Here is a 15,664-nt window from a genome sequence, read left to right as displayed (position 1 = left end):
GATAGATAGATAGATAGATAGATAGATAGATAGATAGATAGATAGATTGATTGATAGATTGATACATGTATATATCATAACACACACCATAAATATATATAAATAAATATAAATGGATACTCAGCAATATGGATTTTTACAATTTTAGAAAAATTTAAAGGCTATTTTAGGTGTAGTTACTTAAGATGTCTGTCTGTGTGCTTCCTGTCTGTCTCTCCCACGGGTATACGGACCCTGCTGACCCACAGGTATAGGGACCATGAGTAATTTTGGAGCAACCTAAGGCTAAATAAAGTTTCAGATGTATTGATTTCTAGGAAACAGAGTTTATTTATGTATCATATAGTTGTCATTTTTAGTCTCCCTACACAGGAACAGATTCTAGAAAAATTCTCAGTATTCCATGCTCATTTTTTAGGGGTAACATTGCCTTACAAATGTGGTCTATAGTGCCCAGTATGAAAAGAATTTTGGTAGTAGATGAGAAACAAAGATTAAAATATATGGGACCAGACTAGTTTCAGGAAAATTCTTCTATCCATACAATACATAAAATTATATGGAGGAAATGTGCTTCATTCCTAGTCAAAATACAAGTTCTTTCTTTGCAGCAATATTATATCTTATGCAGACAATGGCATTATAAGGCACCTCATATTTATTTGTTTTCCTTTGTATGGGAATTGTGCAAAACAGAATTTATCAGCAAGTGTGTGTTTGTAAAGAACAAGCCTATAACAGCACTATAAGCAATAAAGGTGTCTTTGAGTGGATTCGCATGTTTTATGCATCCTAATGTACCTTTTCCACGGCACTGTCAATAAAAAAAAAGTGTAACAGAAAGAATAATTTCTAATCTCTCAATGGGAAGATATGAATTTCCATCAATTGTACAGGTGAAAAAGGTGAACTGTATTTTTTCTCTCTCTCACTCAGTAAGTACAGAGAATTACAAAGTAAGTTTTCTGCCAGGAGGCAGATAAGGAGTACATAACTAGCAATATGGATTAAAATATGATTAAAGAATCAATAGAGGGCTATGGTATTATTCTCTAAATAGTCAACTGTGACTTCGTTAGCTTTTTAAAACTGTAAATTTGTCTTTATTTTATAATTATATATTCTTTGTCTTAAGGGAACTTCAAATATTGCTTATACTCTAGGATTCTCCACAGAAAAGTTCTGTCAGGAGGGAAGAACTCGCTGGTTTAACTCACTGGTGTTCAGAACCTTCACAGTGGAGGTGGGCGGGTAAGAGACTATTTAGTGCAGTGCTCCTTGCAGATGTTACGTTTTGGTTTACAACTTTTAGTGCAGAGCTGAGCAGAGCTACCCTGAAAGGCAAAATAAGCATCAAAATTGATGCTGAAGAGCTGATAGGACTGATGGAAAGGGGGCCAGCACAACAAAGTTGCTGGATGCCTAGAAGAGAGAACAACAGTACAAGGAACACAAAAGACAAATTAGAAGAATAGGATGAGCAAGGACTTCTTGGAAAATGTACAGAGAAAGAGTTATGTGTGCGCTTGGTGCAGCACAGATCTGTGACATATTACTTCTGTCCAAACACCTCCTTTTCAGAGATTAGTGGAACCAGCTCAAAGCTGTACAAGGGGGTCAAGGACATGGCTGAGCTGATCTCATTGTCACATTGGCTAGTTGCAGATAGAGCTAAAAGGATATGGGAAGTAAAATGAACTAAATGTAATGTAGAAGACTATCACCAAACAAGTCATCTCCACTGTAACAGGCAGGAGCACCCACAGACAGAAATTCCTCAAGCCCCCCTGATTGTTACTCTTTCATTCCATCAACCCACAATACTCTAGCTTTGCTTTTACAATAACCATGAGGCAGGATTCCTGGCGATGTAAGAGCTTACAGGCTACCATGGCAAAAGGTGCAAAGATACCTTAGAAGGACATGCCAATTCATTTTACTGCATTGTTCTTGATATAAATATTTTTTAAATAGCATTAAACACTCCGTTGAGTGTATGTCTCAACCATATATTAAGATAAGTACTTTATACAATGTAATGTGCATAGCAACACTCAGAAATGGATACAAGTATATTTTTACTTTTATAAGTTGAAATGAGTCGAGCCTAGGAAGAAACTTTTACATGTGCTTAAGGGAGTGTGTAGCTCAGAGCTACAGCTCTTGCCTAGCATACACAAGGTCCTCAGGTTGAGTTTAATTTCAAACAAATTAAAACAAAGGTGTTCAAAGTCACAGAAACAGTAATTGGGTAGAATTTAAAGTACTTATTCAAAATACAGAGTTTTAGTTCTTTAGTCAACATCAAAATATCAGATTTTTATAGCATACCCAGCAAGTATGTAAAATTAAAGCAATGTAAAAATTAAAATTGAAAACCTACATCATGGCTCTGGAGTTGTTTCTCAGTAATAGGGCATTTGCCTAGCATGTTCAAGTACCTCCCCTCAGTACCCAACACTCCAGCCCATCCACATATACACACAGAGTTCTAATTAAACTGGAAGCAAATAACCTCTGTTCGTAGTTTTTTTTCTTCTTCTTCACTTAAAGCCATCAATAAGATGGCATTCCAACTCTTTATGCTTCTGCTTTTTATAGTCACCCACTTATATCTGCGTTTATGGAGAAGACATTCTACTGTCTCATTTCTGCAAGCAGAAAATGCATCAATGGTTTATTTTGAATCCTGTTTATGTTTCTTGTAAAAAAGAAACATCCAAATTTAAGTGCATCTTAATGCTGCAGCAACATCTATATACATAGTTGTTGTGTGTGTTTTCTGTCCCACCTAAGGGAGTTCATCGATGAACAGCTGATGACTTTTGTCATTCTCTTAGAAGCTGTATCAGGTCATTGATTACAGACAGTCCCCCTTGCTGACTGGAGATAGCTGTGCTGCTGTTTAAATATCAGTATCTTGTCAGTTTAGTGCACTTACACACTAATTTCTATTAGGAACTAATGGCCCTTGAAATTTTTTGTTCTAGCTTAAAACTGTGGGTTTTTTTTTTTTTACTGTGTTTTTTGTTTTTAGAAGCCTATAAATTTCTCCTCACTTTCCTATAACTTAAAATATAAAAGTTGAAATCATGTTGTTTTTACCATCTAACATTTAAATTATCGGCTGGAACTGTGAGTTAGAGGTTACTAGAGTCCTTTCTATATGTTCATAACTTAAAATACCCAAATTTGTTTTGTATTCTTAATACATAGCATAGAGATTCCTGTATGCACATGCAAAAAAAAAAAAAACAGTAGTAACGTAGAACTAAAAAATAAATTAGAAAAGCCTAGACGTTTTTTGTTGTTGTTCTTTTCTGGAGGTCTTACTATATGTACCAGGGTGACCTTAACTCACTCTATAGACCAACCTGACTGCAAACATATGACAACTAACTTGCCTCTGCCTAAATCCAGCCATTTGTAAATCATTGAAGCAAACAGATCTCTGAAATTCTTAGGAGTTGTAGCCTAGGCTCTGAGGCCATTTAAATATATTTAAGACTACATAAAATAGTGTTAACATAGGATTTATAAGAAGCAACCCAAGGCATTAGTGTTATTTCCGATATTAACAGTGTGGGCTGCTGCTAACTAAGAATATGATATTTCTGTAGTCCAGATCAGGGATAAAAACCGAGAATGTGTCCTGAGAGAAAAATATTCTATGAGCCACTTTAGCTTTCAATTTGTAAAAGAGTAACAACAACCATTTGGAATCCTGGGATTTTTGAGTCATATAATAACAAATATTGACCCTGAACAACTTAACCTTTGTGACTGAGATAAAGATAAGCCATCTAGCCTCAGTAAATTTCAGATGTTGTCTGCCTAATTCCTGTTTGTATTATCAGCTTGAAAGTAATACACTGTTTATAAAGAATAATGGATAACTCTGTAAGATACCTCTTCTAGAATAACCTATGCACTTCAAACCCAGCATATCTGAAACATGGATTACTTCTAGTAATTAGTCTCCATTCCTTTTGCTCAAGTCAAAATGGTTGGAATCATAGCTAAATTCCTCCCTTCTACTCTGTACTTGTGTATTATTAGAATTATAAATGCCAACAGGATGTTCTCCCCAATTTTCTCCTCCTTCTGAATCTTCCCATGATCAGGGGCCCTTGTCTAGTTCCACCTTCCTGAAAGTTTTGTGTGCTTGCTGTGGTGTCAAGATGGTGAGACCGTTAAAGGTAGAAACTAATGAAAAGCCATGGCAGCCTAGCCCTAAGCAGCCATTGGGATCACTCTTCCAGACAGTCAGTAGTCAAGCATGTGACTGTTAGAAACCAGAGTCCTACATGCTTATCCCATCCTGTACACAGCTGTGTCACTTTGTTCTTCTTCACCATGTCCTGCATAGCTATAAACAAAACAGAGTCACACAAGCTTAAACTTTCAATCTCTAATATTGTGAGCCAAGCAGAAGTCTTCTTTTAATTACCCACTGTTGAACTATCATAGTTTGTCTACATTTCCTAGATCCTGATTTTTTTTCTCCTTCAAGTCTACTCTCTCCATTGCTGGTAGGGTATTTATTCTATTTTTCTTGCCATTGCTCTGATAAAATACACTGACCAAATACAACTTAGAGATGTGTTTATTTTGGCCTACAATTCTGGATTCTAGTCCATCACTGAAGAAAGTGAGGACAGGAACCCAAGGAAGGAATGTAGAGGCAGGAAGTGAAGCAGAGACCAATGAGAAATACTGCTTATTGGCTTGCTCCCTGAGTGGGCCACACTCTGGCTCTTAACTCATTATAAGCTGGCCTTCTCGTATAGCCAAGACCCACCTGCTGAGGAATAGTACCTCCCACAGTGGGGTAGGCTTTCATACATCAATTTCTAATGAAGGCATTCTTTCATGGATATGGCCACAGGCCAATCTGATTAAGGTAATTTCTTTAATTGCTATTTCCTCTTCCCAGTTAGCTCAAAGCTGTGTCAACTAGATAATAAATACTAACTGAGACAATTTCTAGTAGGTTGAAAAATCTGATCTTGTTGCTCACTTTCCAGCTTTCACCAATGGCCCTCTCCTAACCCTAGCATCAGTTCTAAGCTTTATAAGCACAAAATGATCCTCTACGTTTCCTTACTGTGTTTCCCTTCTTTGTTCCTAAAATATTTCACTTGATACTCAACACATGTATTAGTAATACTCCCTATCAAAAATGTCCCTATCTCATTTTTTTTAACCTAGGTCACTGTTATTTTATGTAGATTTAAAGCAGTCTACTACAGTAGCTTAATTAAAATTATCATTCCACGCACCATTTGCACACAAACCAATCAGAATTTCAGGAGCCAGGAACATGTGTTTTAACATGCTGTGAACTGATTCCGATACATTGCTGCTAATACATTACTGGGAAACACTTGCATAGATGATTCAGCATTAGGCGAGTCAAAGTAATTCATGAAATCCAGCAGGATCCTATGTGTGGTGCTCTGCATGCCATGGCCATTGTGTGATCAGTTATTTCTTTTTGTGGGTCGTTCATTCCCTTGGAACAAAGGGTACATCTTGGCTGCCTTTGATTCTCTCTCACATTGTCAGTACTAGTAGACAGTCCATACAGGGTACTTATTTTGTGTCACTTGTTCTGCTAGTTCTAATAACCACAGTAGCCCCAGAAGATAGATAATGTTATTACCCACTCCGTTTTGCATATGAAACTGTAATAGAGGTTATATAAATGTCCCCAAATAATTCAGTCAACAAGTGTCAGGACTAGGATTCAAAGCTGGGCAGGGCCTGCAGCAGGGACCTCAGTGCATGTCCTTAGCCGATATAAAGTACCACCTCTGCAGAACTGCAAATGAATGAAGACTTGAATTGTCTGGCACATGATTGCTCAGTAAATGGAGCAACCATTCTCATTATCATCACCGTCAGACTCCCACAAACCAAATTACTCGTCTAAATCTCTGCAATGAGGCCTGCTCACTTCCGCCTACTCTTTGGCTCAATCTCCTTTCAATTCTCATGGCACAATGCAGCAGGATTTCTTGATGCCTAAAGACAGTCCCCTCCTCCACACACACACACACACCACCACCCAGCTCCCTTAAAAAGCATTACATCAGCTTCATCTCCTGTTCCCTCTCTCACCAACTAGTGGATCAGGTGCCTCATGTAGCCTAAGATCTGCCCCTGCTAATCACACCCTCTTGTAAAACTTTGCCAGTAGATCTATTGCCTTAGCTGCCGCCTTCATGACAGCATAAGAAAGTGATGAAAACTTCCAATTTCATTTAAAACCACCCAAGACAATCATCTGTAGTGTATTGATGACAGGCTTCTCACTCCATCTGACTACACATGTGGCATGCTGGGTAAGATAAAGTGAATATTTTCACATGCTTGACAGTGTATTTTTTCACTTTGATGATATTGTTGGATTGATTGACTTGTGTGTCTCCTCTGGAAAAAAAAATACCTATATGTTAAAGTTCACAATTTCTCAGAATGTCACTTTTTTAAGAGGAAATTATGTTAAAAATTGGGTCATTAAAGTGGAAACTAACTGACTGATCTATATCTTTATAGCAAAAAGACATCTGATCACAGTCACACACAGATAGAAAACAATTTGAAGAAGTCACAAGTCACGTACAAGACCTTACCAATGACTTAAAACAGTCTTCTTCATCACCCTCAGAAGGAACCAATCCTATCAACACGTGTACCTCAAATTACAGGAACTCCACAAGGAGAGCAACAGAACCAGAAATTTGAACACAGGGATCTTTCAGAGACTCATACTCCAACAAAGTACCATGCATGGAGATAACCTAGAACCCCTGCACAGATGCAGCCCATGGCAGTTTAGTGTCCAAATGGGTTACATAGTAATGGGAAGAGGGATTGCCTCTGACATAATCTGATTGGCCTGCTCTTTGATCACCTCCCCCTGAGGGGGAACAGCCTTACCAGGCCATAGAAGATGACAATGCAGCCACTCCTGATGAGATCTGATAGACTAAGATCAGAAGGAAGGAGAGGAGAACCTCCCCTATCAGTGGACTTGAGGAGGGGCATGAGTGAAGAAGGGGATGGGAGGGTGGGATTGGGAGGAGAGGACGGAGGAGCTTATGGAGGGGATACAAAGTGAATAACGTGTAATTGATTTTTAAATAAATAAATTTTTCAAAAATTGTGATTGTAAGACACCTTACTATTATTTAAATCCCTTGGTCTGTAGGAAAATAGTTATTTTTTATTTTCAGTTTATCTTTCTGTGGTTTCAAACATTACCATCAACCATTAACTCAAATGCTAAATGGAAAATTTGAGAAAAAAATATATATAGTTCTGTATTGTAGTTCTGAGCAGTGTGATACAATCTTGCATATTCCACTTCATTGTGCCAAGAACGTGGCTCATCCCTTTGCCCAGTGTGTCCATGCTGTGAACATCATCTTCTCAGTAGACTATTGATGTGCTCACTTTGTTAATCTTTACTTTACTAAATGATGGTTTCCAAAGCACAAAGTTAGTGATGCAAAAGAGGCAACAGGAAATGAAACATACTGAGTATGCTTCATACTGAAGATACTGAGTATCTCTGCTTCTCTGTAACAATGTAGCCAGACATATATTAAAAAAGAAAGAAAGAAAGAAAGAAAACATAAGACATGCAGTATTATCTGCATTTAGTATTATCTGCAGTCCTGAAACACATCACTATGCATAAGTGTTCATCACTGTACTTTGTCACAGCAGCATAAGCAAACTAGTACAGTTGTTAAACAGATGATGGGAGTGAAGGCCAGGTGCTTTCAGGTTAGTAGCCTCTTGTTCAAGAGTGAAATAAAGGGGCACAAAGATGAAAAACCAGTAAGTGATAAAAACGGGTCAGATTGCATTGTAAAAGAGGAATGGGTCACATGAGTAAAAATACACAGGTGCCCTGGTTATTTGAGGCTTTCTTGTATAGGGTTCAAGAAAAACCATTTGGTTTCTGAGGGACATAGAATGAGCAGCTCTCTAGTTTGGTTAATAAATTTGGTTTATGTAAGCCTTTGCTAATTGCAAACATCTCTCACCATAACATGTCTGATTTTATTTATAAGCATGATCACTTAAGCATAGATGTAAATAGGGTATTATCCCTAAAATTTTACTTAGAGACACAATTTTCCCAATTGCACATGCACCCAAAAGTCATTTGGAAGAGATTTCCCCATTCTCCTACTCCAAAGTCAGACATAACTACAATATAGTTGAGTAGGGTCTGTAAGTGTTATGGTTATTAAGGGAAGGAGAGACTTATCCTAGATTGCTAAGTAGATTGTTAGAAGAGGGTTGATGTATAGGCCAAGTGAGTTCCAGGTCACTAAACAATTCCCAATTCCCTATGGCTATCCAATTCACAGTCAATCAAATTTCTTCTCTATAGCCCTTTCACCATTTCTGCACCCAAGAAAGGACCTTCAGAGTGAAGAAAGTGAGATATAGAAGATTTGTCAAGATGAAAGGGAACAAAAGTGATATGGGGACAAAACAAACTTGGGAGAAGGGGGAAGAAAAAAATGAGAGAAAATAAGAAATAAAGAAACAGAAAATGAAATAGAAATACCTCTTACTGGTGTCTCCTCACTTTTGTGGAAGCTTGTAATCTCCTTACAGAAACCCTGAGTTCCAGGCATTGAGCTCCCTATTGGAAGGGCAGTAGAAGGGATATTAGCAGGGCAGACTGTCTAGCCTGGTGGAGGATGATGGTATCCCTGAACTTGTATTACTCGGGAAGGCAAAATCTTGTGTGATTCTGTAGAAAATATGTGAACACTGGGGGAAGCTGTGGATTAATAAAAGCATGGTTCAAGTCAGAAGCCACGGAGTATGATCGACCAGATGCAATGATGTCCTTCACTAAAACAGTAGCTGCCCACAGAACACCCAAACACAAGGCAAGAACAGCCACCAGCATAGAGCCATGTGCTTGACCAGTGATCAGAAAGGATAAAATAGCACAGAAGACAGCATCTCCCCCAGCCCCATGCCACCCCTGTGTGAATGCTCAACGGTCTTCTTGTACTTATGTGGCTTCTTTTGAGGGACACAGAGAGAGGCTGTGCTCTATGACAGGAGAAACTGATGTTTGAGTTACAAATGCATTAACCGTTTGACATACTGTAAAACACATTTACATGATTAGATTCAAAAGATGAGAAGCTTGAGTAAGTGGTAAATGGAAATATTTGTAGCCCTGGATGGGAAGGTTCCCAGGTAGCATAAACTTGTATGTAAGACAGTTACTTTTGTATGTTTTATGTTTAAATCATAAAGCAGAATCCCTAATTCCCTGTAGGCACCTCAGGGAATTAAAAGATGACAAAGAACGGGAAGGCTGGCTACTCACAATCTCACTATGTGTTGGGCACCCAAGGCAAAAGTTCCCACTACAGAAAGCAACATCGTTTTCCTTTATCCAGCCTGTCCTTCTGCTGTACAGCGTTGCATCTTAGAGTGCTGGCTCCTTCTTAGAAAGGCCTCACCAATAGACTAGAAAGAGAAATACATGTGGTATAGTGTGGAGGGGTGGGCAGGGAGGGCTCAGTCATAGATGGGATGATAATATCCCACTTTCAGATCCAATGAGGCTTGAGGTTTATAACAGTATGTTAACTCCATGTGCAGCCAGCCCGTGTCTCCTAATCTATATTCAGGTAGTGCTTTTGAGCATTATGCAGCTTGAAAACTTGAAGTGAATTTTCTGAGTGGTTAATAAGCTTTCAGTAGGAGTATTAATGAACAGTGACCTTGCTCTTGAAGCTTCGTTCCTTCAGTGCAAGTCTCTTTATAGCCTTGGACTCCTTTCTTTCCTGGAAGATTACTGTGCACCAATGTTTGTACTGTATAAAATCAAACAGGATGTGTACACTCGCAACCTTCCCCTGTCACACCTGAAGAGCATAACCAAAGCTGCCAGGTACTTTTGTCAGTGCTTAATGTGCACAGCCTTGACTATTTCTATAGGTGGTGATTTTTTTTTTCCTTAGAAAAAGGCTTATTATGTGGACCGAGTTGGCCTAACATTTGTGATCTCATATTTCAGCCTCCCAAGTGCTGGGATTACATGCTGGAACCTTGTATCACTTCTGAATATTTAGATACTATTTGTGTCATTTGCTGGTTTGTTTGTCATTCATGAACAGTCACCATGTTGCATATACTACATTAAATGTCAACTATCAATGTGGTAATTTTTTTTCTTTTTTATAATCTTTATTTTTTTAATATTAGTTACATGTTAACTTTGTATCCCTGCTGTATCCCACTTCCTCTCTCCCTCCCAATCCCACCCTTCCACCTTCATCTCCTCCCTGCCCCTTTCCAAGTCCACTGATAGGGGAGAACCTCCTCCCCTTCCATCTGATGCTGGTTTATCAGGTATCTTCAGGACTGGCTGCAAAGTCCTCCTCTGTGGCCTAGCAGGGCTGCTCCTCCCTGGGGGGGGGGGGGTGTCAAAGAGCCAGCCATTGAGTTCGTGTCAGAAACAGTTCCTGTTCCCCTTATTAGGGCACCCATTTGGATACTGAGCTACTGTGGGCTACTGAGCTACCGTGGGCTACATCTGAGCAGAAGCTCTAGGTTGCATCCATACATGTTCCTTGTTTGGAGAAACAGTCTCATAAAAGACCCCTGTGCCCAGATATATTTGGTCCTTGTGGAACTCCTGTCCTCTCCAGGTCTCAATGGTGGTAATTAAAATGCCACAAAGAACCTCTAGCTTCTGCAGTATAAAAAAGTAGTTCACCTCTTGTCTCTTGGATGGGATGAGGCATGGGCTCACACAAAGGGATCTTTTGACCTGGATGGTTCCCCTGAGACTTCCATGCTGAGTTTGAGACCTAAACTCTGAACAAACATAAAGAGAATAAATAAGAGCACAAAGCTGCCATGAGAGTCAACAGGCATTCACATAATAGGTACATCCTGCAGAGAGATAGGGATTACCTTCTACCCTTTGCTCTCCTGCACAGGTCATGGGCCAGGTACCACAAAATCTGTGGATTTAGAGTCCCTCTATCCTTTACTTCTTTTGGAATTCATTCTCATCAAATCATGACTTCTCTCAAAGTAATTGTAGTTTATTATTAAAAATTAAGAAAACATGCTTAATCTTTATGCCCGAGTTGATTAATGTGTCCAGTACCCACCTACACTGTTGGCCTTCAGTCCAAGGATAACTTCTGAGTTCAAATCATTTCAGGAGTGGGAGGCAATCCTCAGCGGCTTATTTACATATAAAAGAAAGATAACCAGTGTTTTTGAGTATTGTCTGTCAGTGCATAAACTTTAGAAAATGAACTAAGGCTGTTGTCATAGACACTGCCATCAAGAACAGGCTTCTCTTGAGCTGTCCCTGAAAGACAAGATAAAAACAAAATAAAAGTTTTAAAGGTATTTTGAGTCTTTAGTTGAACTTATTTGAACACTATTATTTCTCTACTCAAATACCTCATTAACTAAAAGACCATAAGCTTCAAATGTCATCTGGAAGAACAGTTATACAAATATAAGATGTGTTGCTATTAGTTGCTACTACCTGTCAAACTCAGAAACTCTGTCACTCATGTTTTCTCTCTGCTCGATTTCTAATCTTTGGTTACTGTGAATGACTAGCTATGATGAAGGAAGCACCCACATATCACAAGGAGACTACAAAAAGAAAAGCTGTCCTACACAAGCAAATCAGGTTGAAGAAGAGCAGTTTACCTGTGAAGGACCTCTCTTCCCTCGACTTTCTCTTCTTCCCCATCTGTCTTGACCCAGTAAGATAACAGAGTAAGATAACAAATGAACATATACCTGTTACAACAGAAAGTGGGTGGACTGGGAACAAGTAAATGGAGAATAGAAGACAGGATATAGAAGCTGCTACCTTTTAAGTCATATAGGCCCAGCAGATGAGCCTACACATCTGCTCCTAAAGTGAGACTAAAGCCAGCATAATTTTCTGAATGAAATAGTTTTCATTTTAAAAAAATATATAAGACAAAAAAGTGTGTTTCAACTGGATTACTACACTTTATGTTTCACAAAGCAAGACTCTATATTCAGATTATCTTTGGGTAATTCTATCTTAGTTGATCTTGCTCAGATGTGTATGCATAAAACTATACTATACTTTTATGATTTTTCCTATTTAATGGCACAGCAGAAAATAGGTCATAGATTAAATAGTTGCAATTTCATTAATAAAGAAAAATTCAATTATTATTTTGTGTTTCAAGAGTATCTTAAGACCCACCAAAAACAATTTACTCACCCAACATTTATTGAGTATCTAATCACTCAGAAAACAGTATACTAAGTCTCGGAGTTACAGCAGGGATTGATGTTAAGTAGGTATTTACCTCTCCATCCTTCTAGACCCATGATAGAGCAGCAGAGAAAGATAACAACATAACTAATATTGATCATGTATAATGTGTGTTGTGCTAAGAAGGTGTAGAGATGGATAGACAAACATGGTAAGAGGAGTTAAGGTGAAGGAAGCCCCACAGGAGAAACATCTGAAGTCTGAGTTGTCTGGACACAGTGAAGCATCAGTGAAGGTAAGAGGGGAGATGGAGCTTGATATACTGGACAGTCCAGAAAGACTACACCTAGAGTCTAGACATGGAGAATGAGAGGGGAAATCATTCCATGAGAGGCTGGTCCAGTTACCAAGGCTAGCCTGACAGGGTTTCTCACTGCAAAAACAGGCAGCCCTCTTATTAGTTCATCCTTTCACAGTCTCTGCCTAAAATTCCGTGTCATTCTCTACCCAAGTATCCTGTATCCATTCTTTGACCTCCATCTTTTCTTGCCACTTTCTTTATTGAAGGGATAGTGATTCCTTGTTGAATAGCCCAAAATATTTTGTGTTTTCATGAAATGTCTCTTCCTTGCTCATCATCCCAGAAGAGGAAGAATGGTCAATATGAGAAACTGCTAGGGAGTAAGTATTCGTAAATAATGAAAGACAACTTCAGCAATTAAAACAAATATAAATAGTCCTTAGATAATTCCTGTTCTCTCTGTCTCTGTCTCTCTCCATTCTATCTTATCCTCCAGAGCTTTGTCATCTGAGAGATGAGGAAGGGATATAGAGAAAGATCTTAGAAAGAAAGAGTGAGTGAAGGGATTATGAAGCTGAATCTGGAGAAGGAAAAGTTGGGATTTGTCTCTTCCCTCTCTATTTTTCCTCTTACTAAATTTAAAGCAGTATTTTGACAGTGGAAGCAGTATTTTGACAGTGGAGTGAGAAGACAGGAAAATAATGCAGAAGTTAGTTTTCTGTAGGAAAAGTAACAGAGCGGAAAAGAACGAGGGTCGGGGGCAGACAGAAGGATGAGGGTGACCTTGCTCTGGGACGGACAGTGAGGACAATTGGAAGCAGTCCTCCTGCCCAGAACAGTCGCCTAGGAGGGAGGAAGCAAGAGCCCAGGGACCAACCTGAATAATTACCCAAAGAAAAGCAGAAAATAACCAGGTTGATTGGTTGTTGCTTTCATGAATTGTGAGACATTGACAGAAGAAAATTAGACAAGTCACAGGATCACCTGAAGCAAGGAAACAAAGCTAACACATCAAATTGAAGGGATACGTTGCTAGAAGTTGCAATGATATGAATCTTTCATTACAACTGCCTGATAATCTCACTCAGACTCTCTTAAGCAAATATAGAGGTATCACCATTTGCCTGTTTTCCTGTCTCTCAGTCCCCTTAACCCCAAGGCTTTTTTCTCAAGGCTTTATGATATCAAGATGGTCCCAACAACTCCAAGGCTATAATTTCATTGCTTCAAACTCCACTGAAAACAACGTATTTTTTTCTTTACCGGATGATGATAAGTGAATTTTTTTTTTAACTTGGTGACAGGCATAGTCTAAGAGATATATCTATGTTAGCTCCTTCAGTCATTACAGCAATTCGGCATTTAGCCAAAACACAGAAAGTGAGGCAACTTGTCCACCTAGTCAGTAGTGTAGCATTCAGATCCAGCTGCCAAGAAGCCTATTGGTACAGTAGATCAATTGTATATCTTTGTACCAATCATCTTCAATGTTTTAGTCATATATCAATTACATGCTACACACCACTAAGATCAAGTTCATAGCCACCAATGTGTTCACAACAGACAGTGTAGTATCCCACAGTTAAGTGAATGTGCAACCAGCAGAAAAAAAGTAAATAGCTAAGTGAGATATCCCCCTCTGAGCAGAAACAATATAGGGCTTATCCCTACCTCCAATCCCACTCCCATCAATTTCCTCTCCATAGAAATACTGTATGTGTAGAAGCTATACCATATGTACCAGAAGCACAGAGTGAACAGTAACTAAGTCACAGATTACTTTTCCTTTCAGAGCTTACACTCCATGGAACATGGGACATACAACGCACAAACATAAATGCTAAAAGCTAAAGCCAAGAAGTATTAGGAATAATAATGACAGAGGAAAGAGACAGACTGTCATGCACTCTATATGTGATGATTATTAAAGTGTTTTGGAGTAGGAAGTATTTGAACAGAAGTCTGAATGAAATGAGAAAGAGACTAAATGATAGGTATTTTGGAGGAAGATTGACTGGCAATGAGAAGAACAAATGGCATCAGAATATCCTTCATGACTTCCTGAAATGCCAAGAAGCAAGGAGGCTGGAAGAAATGATGTCAGGAGAGCATCCTCGGGTTTCCTCAGCCACCATTGCTTGCCTTCTCTGCAACACATCACTGGAAACCTGATCTTTCGTCATATCTTCAGTTTCCCATTGTGAAATTCCCAACAACATCTCAAACCCAACATATCAAAGTTAAATGCTTACTCTTTGACTCAGACTCACTCCTGTGCACTTATATTGGCTGTTGAATCCATGGTCTCCTTGTCCTTGAACCATTAGCAGCTTCTTTTTCTCGTTTGGTCACCAAGATTTACTCACGTGACCTGTAACTGCAACACATCTCATACTGTTCCATTTTAGAAGACACTCATCACTTCGGATGGAAAACAGTCACCACTTTGACCAAACTCCATTCTTAAACCACAAAATCTCAGTGGCTTTGGGTACATTTCAACAATACTCTAACACCTTTCTAATGAAATTTAAGTGGTCTCCACGAGCCAAGTTACTGTACAAGGTCTTTGTTAGGAAGATCCTAGAACTATTTATGGCCTTTCTTCCTGTTTCTGAGCAGCTGAGCAGAATCCCTTTTTAACCTGGGCATTTCCACCTTGCTGTGTGACTTAAAAGTCTCTTCAATTAGGGGATATAATCTCCAAATGACTACTTACGAAAATCTTCTCAGTTCTCCAGAAACTTTGGAGGCCTGCCTTCATGTCAGCTTGTCCTTATTCCCTCAACTGAATTCATTACTCTCATACCATTTTTCCAAGCGTGGTTATCAATATGCCGTCCTCTAAATTACTCTTTAAATTTTGATCCTCAAATCTACACCTTCTCTACCTTTTTCCTTTCCACTGAGTGTCAGTGATAGCTACTCAGGTTTACAGGTTAAAAACCGGAGCACTGTTGCTTTCCGTGGAGCCCTGTGAGCATTTTGCCGGCATTGGGGTCTCTCAGAGCTCTAGGTGTAGCGCTAAAGGGCTCTTAGTTTAGACCAAGTTGAATTAAGTCCTCTGCTGTGCAAGCACG

This window comes from Psammomys obesus, unplaced genomic scaffold, assembly GCF_907164565.1.
Source record: "Psammomys obesus unplaced genomic scaffold, mPsaObe1.curated_primary_1811, whole genome shotgun sequence".
In the NCBI taxonomy this organism is placed as follows: domain Eukaryota; kingdom Metazoa; phylum Chordata; class Mammalia; order Rodentia; family Muridae; genus Psammomys; species Psammomys obesus.
This window is presented reverse-complemented; position numbering follows the sequence as displayed.